Here is a 9763-nt window from a genome sequence, read left to right as displayed (position 1 = left end):
CTTTTATTTTGAAAAGTACAAGTAAATCATCAAAAGTTCATAGTGCTATCCTATTTTTATCTTTTTTAAAAAAAGAACACGGTGTAATTAAAATAAGTGTGGTAAGGGAAATATAATTTTAAAACAAATGGTTTTCACTGTGATTTGATCAAAGTGTTTAAATCTGTAAACATAAATATTGGGATTATGTAACATCTTTTTTTTAAACAAGTACATGATTTGCAATTGGTAGTTACTCATATATAGCTAAGACTTTTGCCTATTATCTTTTAGATGTTCTCATACATAACATATTCAGCACCTTTCATTTTAAAGCACTTTTAATGAAAATTATGTGAAGGATGCCATCTTAGTCAGTAAGCAAAAGTGTCTCTGAAGCAGCAAAACAGATTCAGGGATTAGATAGCCCTTATCCATTATGAAAGACTTACATTATAAAAGAATATGTTTCCATGGTTTTTATCTTTCAGGATTACAAGTTATGTGACTTTTACATGTTAATTGTTAATTTTACATCTTAAATATCTGAACTGACAAAATTTTAATTTAGGTTTTGTATCTTTTAACTCACTTTTAGCCAAAAGGAATTTTCAAAAATATGTGTTCCATTCCCACAGCTTGCCAGTTGCCTCCACCGTAAGAAAATGCTGAATATGACATCATATCACTAATATGCCCTCTCAGTTGCCAAATATTTTGGTTGTTAGATTTTTTTTTTTTTTTTTTGAGAGGATGGTACTCATAAAATCAAGATCGCTCTGTCACAGGAAATGTATTTATAGGAACTGTTTTAAGGCGTTTATTAAAAACAAATCTGGTGATGTATATCTCTATTGATTCAAACACTGGAAAGAGGCAAATTGTACATACATTATAGTTAGAAAAAAATAGCCATTTGGAACACCAGCAGAAAGCTTTTGAAACTGTGGATGGCTACCAGTTGTCCATCTTAACTTCGTGAAACAGACAGCAAAGTCCAGTTGTGTGTGTCCCAAGGAAGGGGCCAATTCTATACCATTTTTTAAAATGCCCTCATGCATACTTTGAGGAAGCAGATTTTTGTTTATTCTACAGTGTGTATTCTGCTGGCTCTAATTCTGCATTGAGCGGCTTTTGATTTGGTGCCAGACATGTTGTGGAGATTGTGTATACCATGCGTTAATTGTTCAAAATGCCTATCGAAGAGACTTTACATTTCTTGAGTTTCACTTATCGTTTGGAAGTTGAATATCTATGCGTTTTTGTGTGTATGTGCATGTCTAACCAATGTGTGTTTGAACCTGAATTGTTGGAGTTAAGTGTGGTCAGCTATTTGTTGCACAAGTTTTCCTCTGAAGAGAACACAGCACTGAATTCCTTCTTTTTTCCCAGTGACAAGTCAATTACTTGTTTAAATTCAGTTTGAACTCCCTGAACTGAGAGAGGCCAGAGGAAGCAGGTTTTCCCTGTGAATAAACAAAAGAAGAAAAATGGAAAATCATTCCAAAACACAGTGATTTTAGCTTGTGGGAAGAATATAATTAAACATTACAACAATTATGGTTTCTTCTTTTATGAACTGGCAACTATAGGGTTTGTAAAATCAGTTGTCCTCTAACTTTCTAGCAGAAATATAAATATTTTAGGACAAACAAAAGAAAACGTGATTTTTTTTACTATGTTAAGTTATGAAGTGTTTCCATGTCTATATCCCACAAGAAATTTTTTCCTTGTTTCTGTGAACAACGGTACCTGTCCAGAAGTGTGGACTCTGAAACAAATACTTAACAAAAAATCATAACCCAAGAGCTATCAAAGAATAAATTTTGGATATAAACCAGAATGTATTTTTAAAAATCAGTTTCTCCTCGGGTGAGAGTTTAATGAACTTGACCAAATAATTTTTGTGATCTTTTTTCCTCTGCATCAGAGGTTTAAATACAAATGAATCCCAATCTCAGCTTAAAAAAAAAGTAAAGCACCACTTCTGAACTACGAAACAGATTTTTTTTTGCAGAGAAAATCAGCAACTTATTTTGTGTTGGAAATACAAGCTTATATCAAAGTGTGCCAGTGTGTCTGTCCTCATTCAGGCTATGAGAAGTATTAGGCATTACCTGCTCTACAATAAGTGTAGTTCTAGCTCTAAATTTTGATTTTTATAATTTCTTACATGTTCATTGAATAAGAATTTTAATAAGTGATTATTTGGTCAAATTTCACATATCTAATAATATAGCATATCCACAAAGATAAAATTATGGCAAATAAAATTGAAAACAAAAGTGGCAAAATTTCCTCGTAATGGTAATTTAAGATCACATCATCAGCTCTCGCCAGCATGTGCATGTGTTAAACCGTATAGAGAAACCTATAATTATTGTAATTGCTCTTTTTGCTTTATACTAACAAGCTTCAAACCATGTTTCAAAGTAGTTGTTTTGAAATAGTTATTTGTCAAATCATCAGATCTCGGAAAGTAAATGGTAATGAGCTTTTTATGTTTATATTCTGACTGTTGGTCATATTATGCAGCTTTTCAAGTCCATAAAGTTCAGAGATGAAACTGGATGTTAATTATTTCTGATATCAAGGCCAAAGAATAAAATAATGTTATGAGTCCTGCTTCAGGTGAAAAATTAGGAATATTTGAATATCAGAATCTCTCATTTGGGAAATGTATTCTTAGAAGAAAGTTTTTGTATAGATAAGTGACAATATCAGTCAGCAACCTAAATTTTTTAAAGCTAAAAATTGGAGTATGAAGAATTTAGTTTTTTCTCATTTATCACAGGAAGTGCTAACATAAAAAATATTAATATTTAAATAGCACCACTAATAACATTTTTCAGTACATTTTACATATGGCTTTTTTCCCCCCCAAAACCTCATAGTTGGTTGGAGCAGCCACACATAGGACATAGGTAGCCACTGGGTTTTAAAGTTTCCAGTAGTGTGTCAACTATGCAAATTACATTTGACGTTTTAAAAATATATTTCATATACTTACTATTTTCAGAACCATGATTATAATTGAAAGCAGACAGTATAAATGCTTTATTTTTTAAAATTGCTGTTTACTTGCTATTACACAGCAAAAATTTGCTTAGGCCACAAAGTAATCGAATTTTAAAATTCCCCACTGGTTCAATAAAATAAAACATATCAAAGAGAAAGCATGTAGGACAAACTTCTTTTTTGTGAGCTTATTTTTTTATGTAGTTGGCACTTTACTCATTTAAAAAAACAATGAAATTTTTATTTTTTTCTTTTATGCTTCATTGCTTTAAAACAAAATTATGTTGATTTTGTTCTTTACGTTTAAGCTGAAAAAATTCACCAGACAATCTTGACATTGTGGCTACATCTTGTCTTCCTGCCTCTGATTAAATTTTCAGAATCCCTGCATGAGATTTACAGATACCAGTTTGAACATTTCTGTGAGGCTAATTTCTCAGGGAAAAAAATATGGATCAGTTACATCTTTGGTTAATTTTATTTAATTCCTAATTTCTGCTAGGTCTAAGCATTTTAAATATAGTGTTGGTAATGGATAAGCATCCTTCTGTCGCTAGGTGATGGCATTGTTTCAGGCAGAATTAGGAGGAAGGACATTGGGATAGGGGAAGGAGGGTTGGGGAGAAAAGTGGTCAGGAAAAAAGATCTAATAGCTGATGCAGTCTTTTAAATACCTTTCCAACTGATCTACAGGAAATTGTGCTGAAGAATCATTTGTTTCCTGTTCCACTATAAATGTGGTTTACATTACATCCCCTATTCGGCTTTTTTTGTTGTTGTTTTGTTTCTACTAAATTACAGTACCACGATGGAGGTTTGAGAATAAGTGATGTCTTCCTTTATAACTTATCTTTTAATGGCTTCATCATAGTTGGACTTTAGACACTGTCATATTTCATTATGATGAATTTTGTATGTGTGTGTTTCCAAGCCTACTTGAAACTTCTCTTACTGCTCTGCCACTAAGGAAAACAATGCTGCAGTCTAAGTTCTTTAGAATCACTATTGTAGGTCAAATACATGGTCTACATGCTGCCATCAGGGATCTATTAAATGAATCTCTCGTTTTCTCATTCAGAAAATTTAGAGATTTTAGATGTGGTTCTGGCAATTGTAAAAGTTGTTTGAATTCAGATTTACTTTTGCCTTAAGAAGATAATACAGTGGAGACATATATTTGCTGTGCACAGCTCACCTAAATGCATGCCTTGTACCTGTGAGAATTTCAGTATGGCGACACAAAAGATTACTGGGCCTTTTTTCCCCCTCCAATATTATCAGAGTTACAAAATAACTAATTTTTCACAGTCAATATAATTTAATAGTAATTTTAGTTTTAAGGCTTTTCCAGTTTTTATATGTTTAATTGCACTTTATTAGCCCTTAATACTTCAAACATAACTCTAAAATGACACAGGCTAAAGTTATATATGATAAACATTATTGATTACTTAAAAAAGGGATATCTGTATATTCATAAAATATTTATAATCTATTTAGGAAATCCTCATAGTCCTAAAAAAAAAAAAAAACCAGTTGTTTGTATACCATGCAAAAGAGATCAATAGTGACAAAAGTGGAAAAGATACTTGTATAAAATTGTCTCCTTTAATGTGAAGTGATCTACTGGAAGTTATACTTGGAATTTTCAGAAAATGTCCATAGTTGTAGGCTTTATAACATTTCAAATTCTATAATAAACTATTTGGCATATTATCATATCGTTTTAGGTATGTAGATACCATGGCATTTTATTAAGCAAAACAATTTTTTTTTCTTCTGAAGAACACTTCTTAAGGTGAAATTTATTGGTTTTGAGCTTGAAAGTGGTTTGAGAATTATACATGAACTGCACTTAAACTTTGGGAGACTTTCCTTTTTGCAGTGCTGAAGATCCATGACTTGGTTCCAAACTACAACCTTATATTTGCAGATGTATTTATGGCACAGTACCACATTCTGATTAGAACTTAATAGGTCACATTTCTGATATTTCTGTCTCTAAATGCTGTGTTGCTCCTGTTTACCTAGTTTTCTTCCTATTCTTCCTAATTTCTTAAATCTGCACATATTCATTGAGGTATTTAATCCAGCAAAAAAGAGACACTACGCCTCTAACATTCTGTTTAGGAGAGTATACTACTTTAAACTCTTCTCCTCACCTAAAAAAAAGGGGGCTAAAGAGTGGGTTTGAACACCTGAGAAGTCAGAGGTGGGAGCAATGTAGATGATGGTCTAATTTCAGGCTCAACCGAAAAAATGCAGGCTTTGGCTGGTATCCTCCAGGGACCTAGCTCTGTGCTTTCCTAGAGACCAAATTACACTCATCTTGAGAGAGGGCACGTTGAGGTAATTGGTAGGAGAGAGTGGGGAGAGTTGAATTCCAGCTGCTTCCATTGTAGCTGACCTGAAAATGAATAGGGGATGTTAACAGTGGAGGCTAACATTTGACTTGGCTTTTTCACCTCCACAAACCTAAGGGTGAGAATTATAGAGTACTGAATGACTGCACCAATAATGATCCTGTTTAAGTGGGAATTGCTATGTTGGGAAAAACTCTCACACCATTTTAAAAATACGTGATGCATTTACCAACCACAGTACTATTACTGTAGCCCAATAAAGTTTATCCACAGTATGGAAACATTCTTTTTTTTTTTATTGTCAGCCATCTAGTGAGTGTGTATTGGATCTTCACGTCTTTGGTTACCATTTTAAAATGCTCCTACTGAAAGACATTTGGAAGGCACCAGAATCCCATCTCCAAGAAGGGAAGCAAGATACAAGTGCTCTGTACTCCCTTTCTCCTAGAATGTGTGATCTTTTTTTTTTTAAAGGAGAATAAATACGGTATGACTCAATAGCTTTTCTAACGAATAAAACAAATTAAATTGATGTTACATGCATATTTAAACCCTATCCAGTTAAGTACTGACGTGATTAAAATAATCAAATGTATTACTTAAAAAATTAAAAAGGATAAATTCTGCACCCCATTATTTTATTGACTTTTAAATATAAATTGCAGAAATGTTTACATTCCTAGTGGCATTATTAAGCTAAACTGACGAATCAGAGGCAAAAGTTGATTGGCCAGCACATTATTATTTCTGCACCTGTTATTACAGAAGTGGAGGCTCAGCATTAAAGGAGCTGGATGGATGCTGTTTTCTTCGGCTTCCTTTGTGTGATGTGGGGGTTGGGATAAATGTGTAACAAGTGTACTTTCACTTTGTAGTGCCTTTTTGTGTGTTGATGTGATTAAAAGACTACAGTGTTTTTCATGTAGCTTTGAAATTAATATGCAAATAATAGAGGATGTTAGGGCTTCCCTCTACCTGCTGCACTAAACTTCCCAAAGCCAAATGGGGTGGGGATTGGTGTCAACTTTTTTCATACAAGTTTTTTAGTTGCAAACATTGCCAACTTTTAATCTCTGCTCTGAATTTGTAAGGGAGGGTGAGGGAAATGTCAAACTCATTGACGTAGGATTGAAGATCTGAGATGAAAATACTTTCAATTTTTTATTTTCTACTTATATATCAGGATGTTAGGAGACCTTGAAAACATTTTGGAAAAGTTGTGTAACATTACCAAGGCTTTGGTGTAAGATTATACTTTTCTTCTGGTTGAGTTCTTCCTTGTATTAATCATGCAATATCATTTCTCAAATACTTGATCCCGGTTCTTCCCTGGAGCATAGGTGACAATAATTGTTTGTTATTATAATTCTAGAATTTCTTGGGTGTTCATTGCCCGTAATTCATTTCACACAGAGAAATCTAAACTTTCTTCAGCTAGTAGAATAAATAATGCATTCTCTGTCCTTTCCTTTTCTTTTTAAATTTTGAGTTCTTTAGGTATGTCATTGTAGTTTTTGAAACATAATGACATCAGATTTGGATTGAAGGGGGAGGGAGAGGAACTTTTCTTTCATGCCATCTAATGGCTAGTTTGAATTTGCAAAGAAATGAATACAATGCCATTATTTTCTGTGAGATACAACTTAACACTGTTTTCCTATCAGTTTAGACTTTGTCCTGTGTAATAATTTAAATTCCTAGATTTTAATAACACTTAATATGTAGCATGGATCCCACTTAATCTCCCCCCGGCTTCACAGCAAAACGTTTACATAAGTGAACTCTCAATTTTGATATTAACTATTTAACTCACTCTTTCCTGAGTTAATACTACTTCCATAATTAAACATGTTCCACAGTTGCCATAGGAGTTTATCTTAAAAATGATGTTCTTCTCTGTTCTTTTGAGCCATCTTTTGGCTAGGTCAGTAAAGAAATGGGAACCTGATTTTATTTTAAAACAAATAAGTTATTACTCTACCCTTGTATTAGACATTCAGCTTCAGAGGGAGTAAAAGATAAAATTCCATCACATTTCCATTTTGTTACGTTTGCAGCAGAAACTTGTATGCTCAAATTGGTTATTTTCAACTCATGACAGCTGTGATATTTAAAATGATCACAGCTGTTGTGACTTAAAATTGATTTTTCTATTAACACCTGAGAAAAAGACCTGTGCCGTATTAAAAACTTAAATAAGGTAACTGTAAAATTAGATGTGTTGATGTGAATCTGGTAATCCTACTTCCCAGAGGTTGCAAAGTGCAGCACACCTCTTGCATGCTTCCAGGGAATGAGCTAAAACTGCTAGAAATAGATGCATGATTGTTAAACGCGTTTACATTTTAAAGGATTCCTGTAATAGCAGATCCTCTTGGCCCAACTTCGCAGTGTCACTTTTGCTGATAAAATCATTTAGGATTCAGTTTCCTTAATTAACCCCAAGAAAGATGACTTACATGAATCATTATGATATCCTAACCTCTAGACTAGAGAAACTGCTTTACCTTTCAGATATGACATTGAAAAATGCAAAACCATACTGAATTGTTTCTTATGAAGGAAGTTTTGGTTTTATGGTCCTTTTCCTCCATTGTCTTTAGATGATGAAAAAGGAAAAACAGATGAAAAAGGACAAATGGATCATGGCTAAGTAGTTTTAGGCTAGCACTTGTTTTTGGAATCTTTAATGCATTTTTAATCTTCACGTTGAAGATCCATTGAACCTGTTTTAAAGTTAGATGGTGATTCCTGGGTTCAGTTGGTCTATTTAGATGTTTACCTTCTCAGTATAATCCATATTAGAATCTCGCATCTGTCAGTAGATGACCTGTATTTAACAAACTAACCAATTTAAGAAAACATAAACACATTTATACATTAAGATATTTTCCTGTTTTGAGTTAGATGATGTAGTATATAAAACATATAGCTGGCCTGATGTGGAATTATTTATAGATAACAGTGTCTTCACAGATGCATTGCCAATAGGGAGCTATGTAGATTAAACTCTTTGGCTGGTCCTAGGCTTTTTACCTGTGTAACTCAATCAGAACTGAAAGCATGACAGGTTTTATGATGATGAATATATGGCTGGATTGGAGAAAGTATGGTTGGGTGAGTAGATAAATGGATAGATTTCGTAACTAGACAGTAATAGATAATGCCAATTATTTATTACTCAAACTTGTTTATTCATCGAAAATTTTTATAGAGTATTACTTTGATTATTGCATGTAGTTCAGAGCTATTAGTTGAAAATGATAAAATATTTGCTATCACATAATCAAGACTGCTATAGAGTTGGTTCTAAAAGTTCCAGAGTGAACATAGATTACTTGTTTCAAAGTTAGAGACTAAGACTGTGGAGCGCCATAAGATCACAAAGTCAGACTATCACATACTAAGTGATCATGGGTGTCAGTGGCTATTTCCTTGTTTAGTTGAAAGAAGATACCACTAGAGATGGACGTTATTTATATGAAGATTTAAGAAAATCAAAGTGGATATTTGTTGCTGACAGACTAAGATTACAAACATATATTTTTAGAACAGGGGTGTTCCCCAGGGGACATATGGCAATATCTGTAAACAATTTTGATTGTCACAACTGTGGGGGTCAGGCAGGGGCTTGCTACTGGCATCTAGGGCTGGAGGCCAGGGATGCTGCTAAACATCTTAACAGTGCGCAAGACAGACTCTCAGAAGTGCTGAGCTTGGGAAGTCCTGCTTGCAAAGTAATATATCTGGACCTTAAGAATTAAATAATGTCACAATAAGTTCCATAATTAAATCTTGGCATTGGGAGGCGTTTATAGCGGTTACCTTTTTTTGTTGTTTTCTTTCCCTATTTCCCTTTTCCTTTTCCTTCTCTTTTCTTTCCTTTTTTCTTTTGTTTCTAAAACATTCTTTTTATTTATTTTTTTATTTTTTTGTTTTTTTGACGTAGCACACTATAGCATTGCCTAGGTATTTCTACCTTTTACTATGAAAACATGAGATTTTATAGTGTACTAAATATTGTACATTATTTGTGAACCAACTGGAATGGCTTCAGAGCAGCTGTTAGAATATGTTGAGTCAGTAATGCACATGTCTGCATACCCTAAACATATATTTATGTCTTACCTTTTAAAATGTTTAGAACCCTCTATCAGTGTAACTATTGGTTTGTCTTGAATCATCCTAAATGAAGAAGTGTATTACCATTTTTACCCTACAGGACATAAAGTAGAAAAAAGAAATTAGCATAAAGAAACTAATTAATAATTATGTTTTAAGTTTTTTGGCGTTATGGACATTGTTTACATCATCATTAACTGCATAACATCATATCGTCTGTTATCAAGAAAACATTAAAATTTAAAGCCAACATTGAAGACGTTCTTTTCAGCTTTCCCAGT

The 9763-nt window shown here is 33.2% G+C and overlaps 1 protein-coding gene across 38 annotated transcripts in view; it reads left to right on the top strand.

Moving 5' to 3' along the window:
* Positions 1-9763, top strand: part of TCF4 (transcription factor 4) — a 366024-nt gene that overhangs the window by 268857 nt on the left and 87404 nt on the right. The window lies entirely within an intron of this gene.

This window comes from Papio anubis, chromosome 19 (genome assembly GCF_008728515.1).
Source record: "Papio anubis isolate 15944 chromosome 19, Panubis1.0, whole genome shotgun sequence".
NCBI lineage: Eukaryota > Metazoa > Chordata > Mammalia > Primates > Cercopithecidae > Papio > Papio anubis.
Note: the sequence above shows the minus strand (reverse complement) of the source record. Positions and strands in the feature narration are given on the sequence as shown.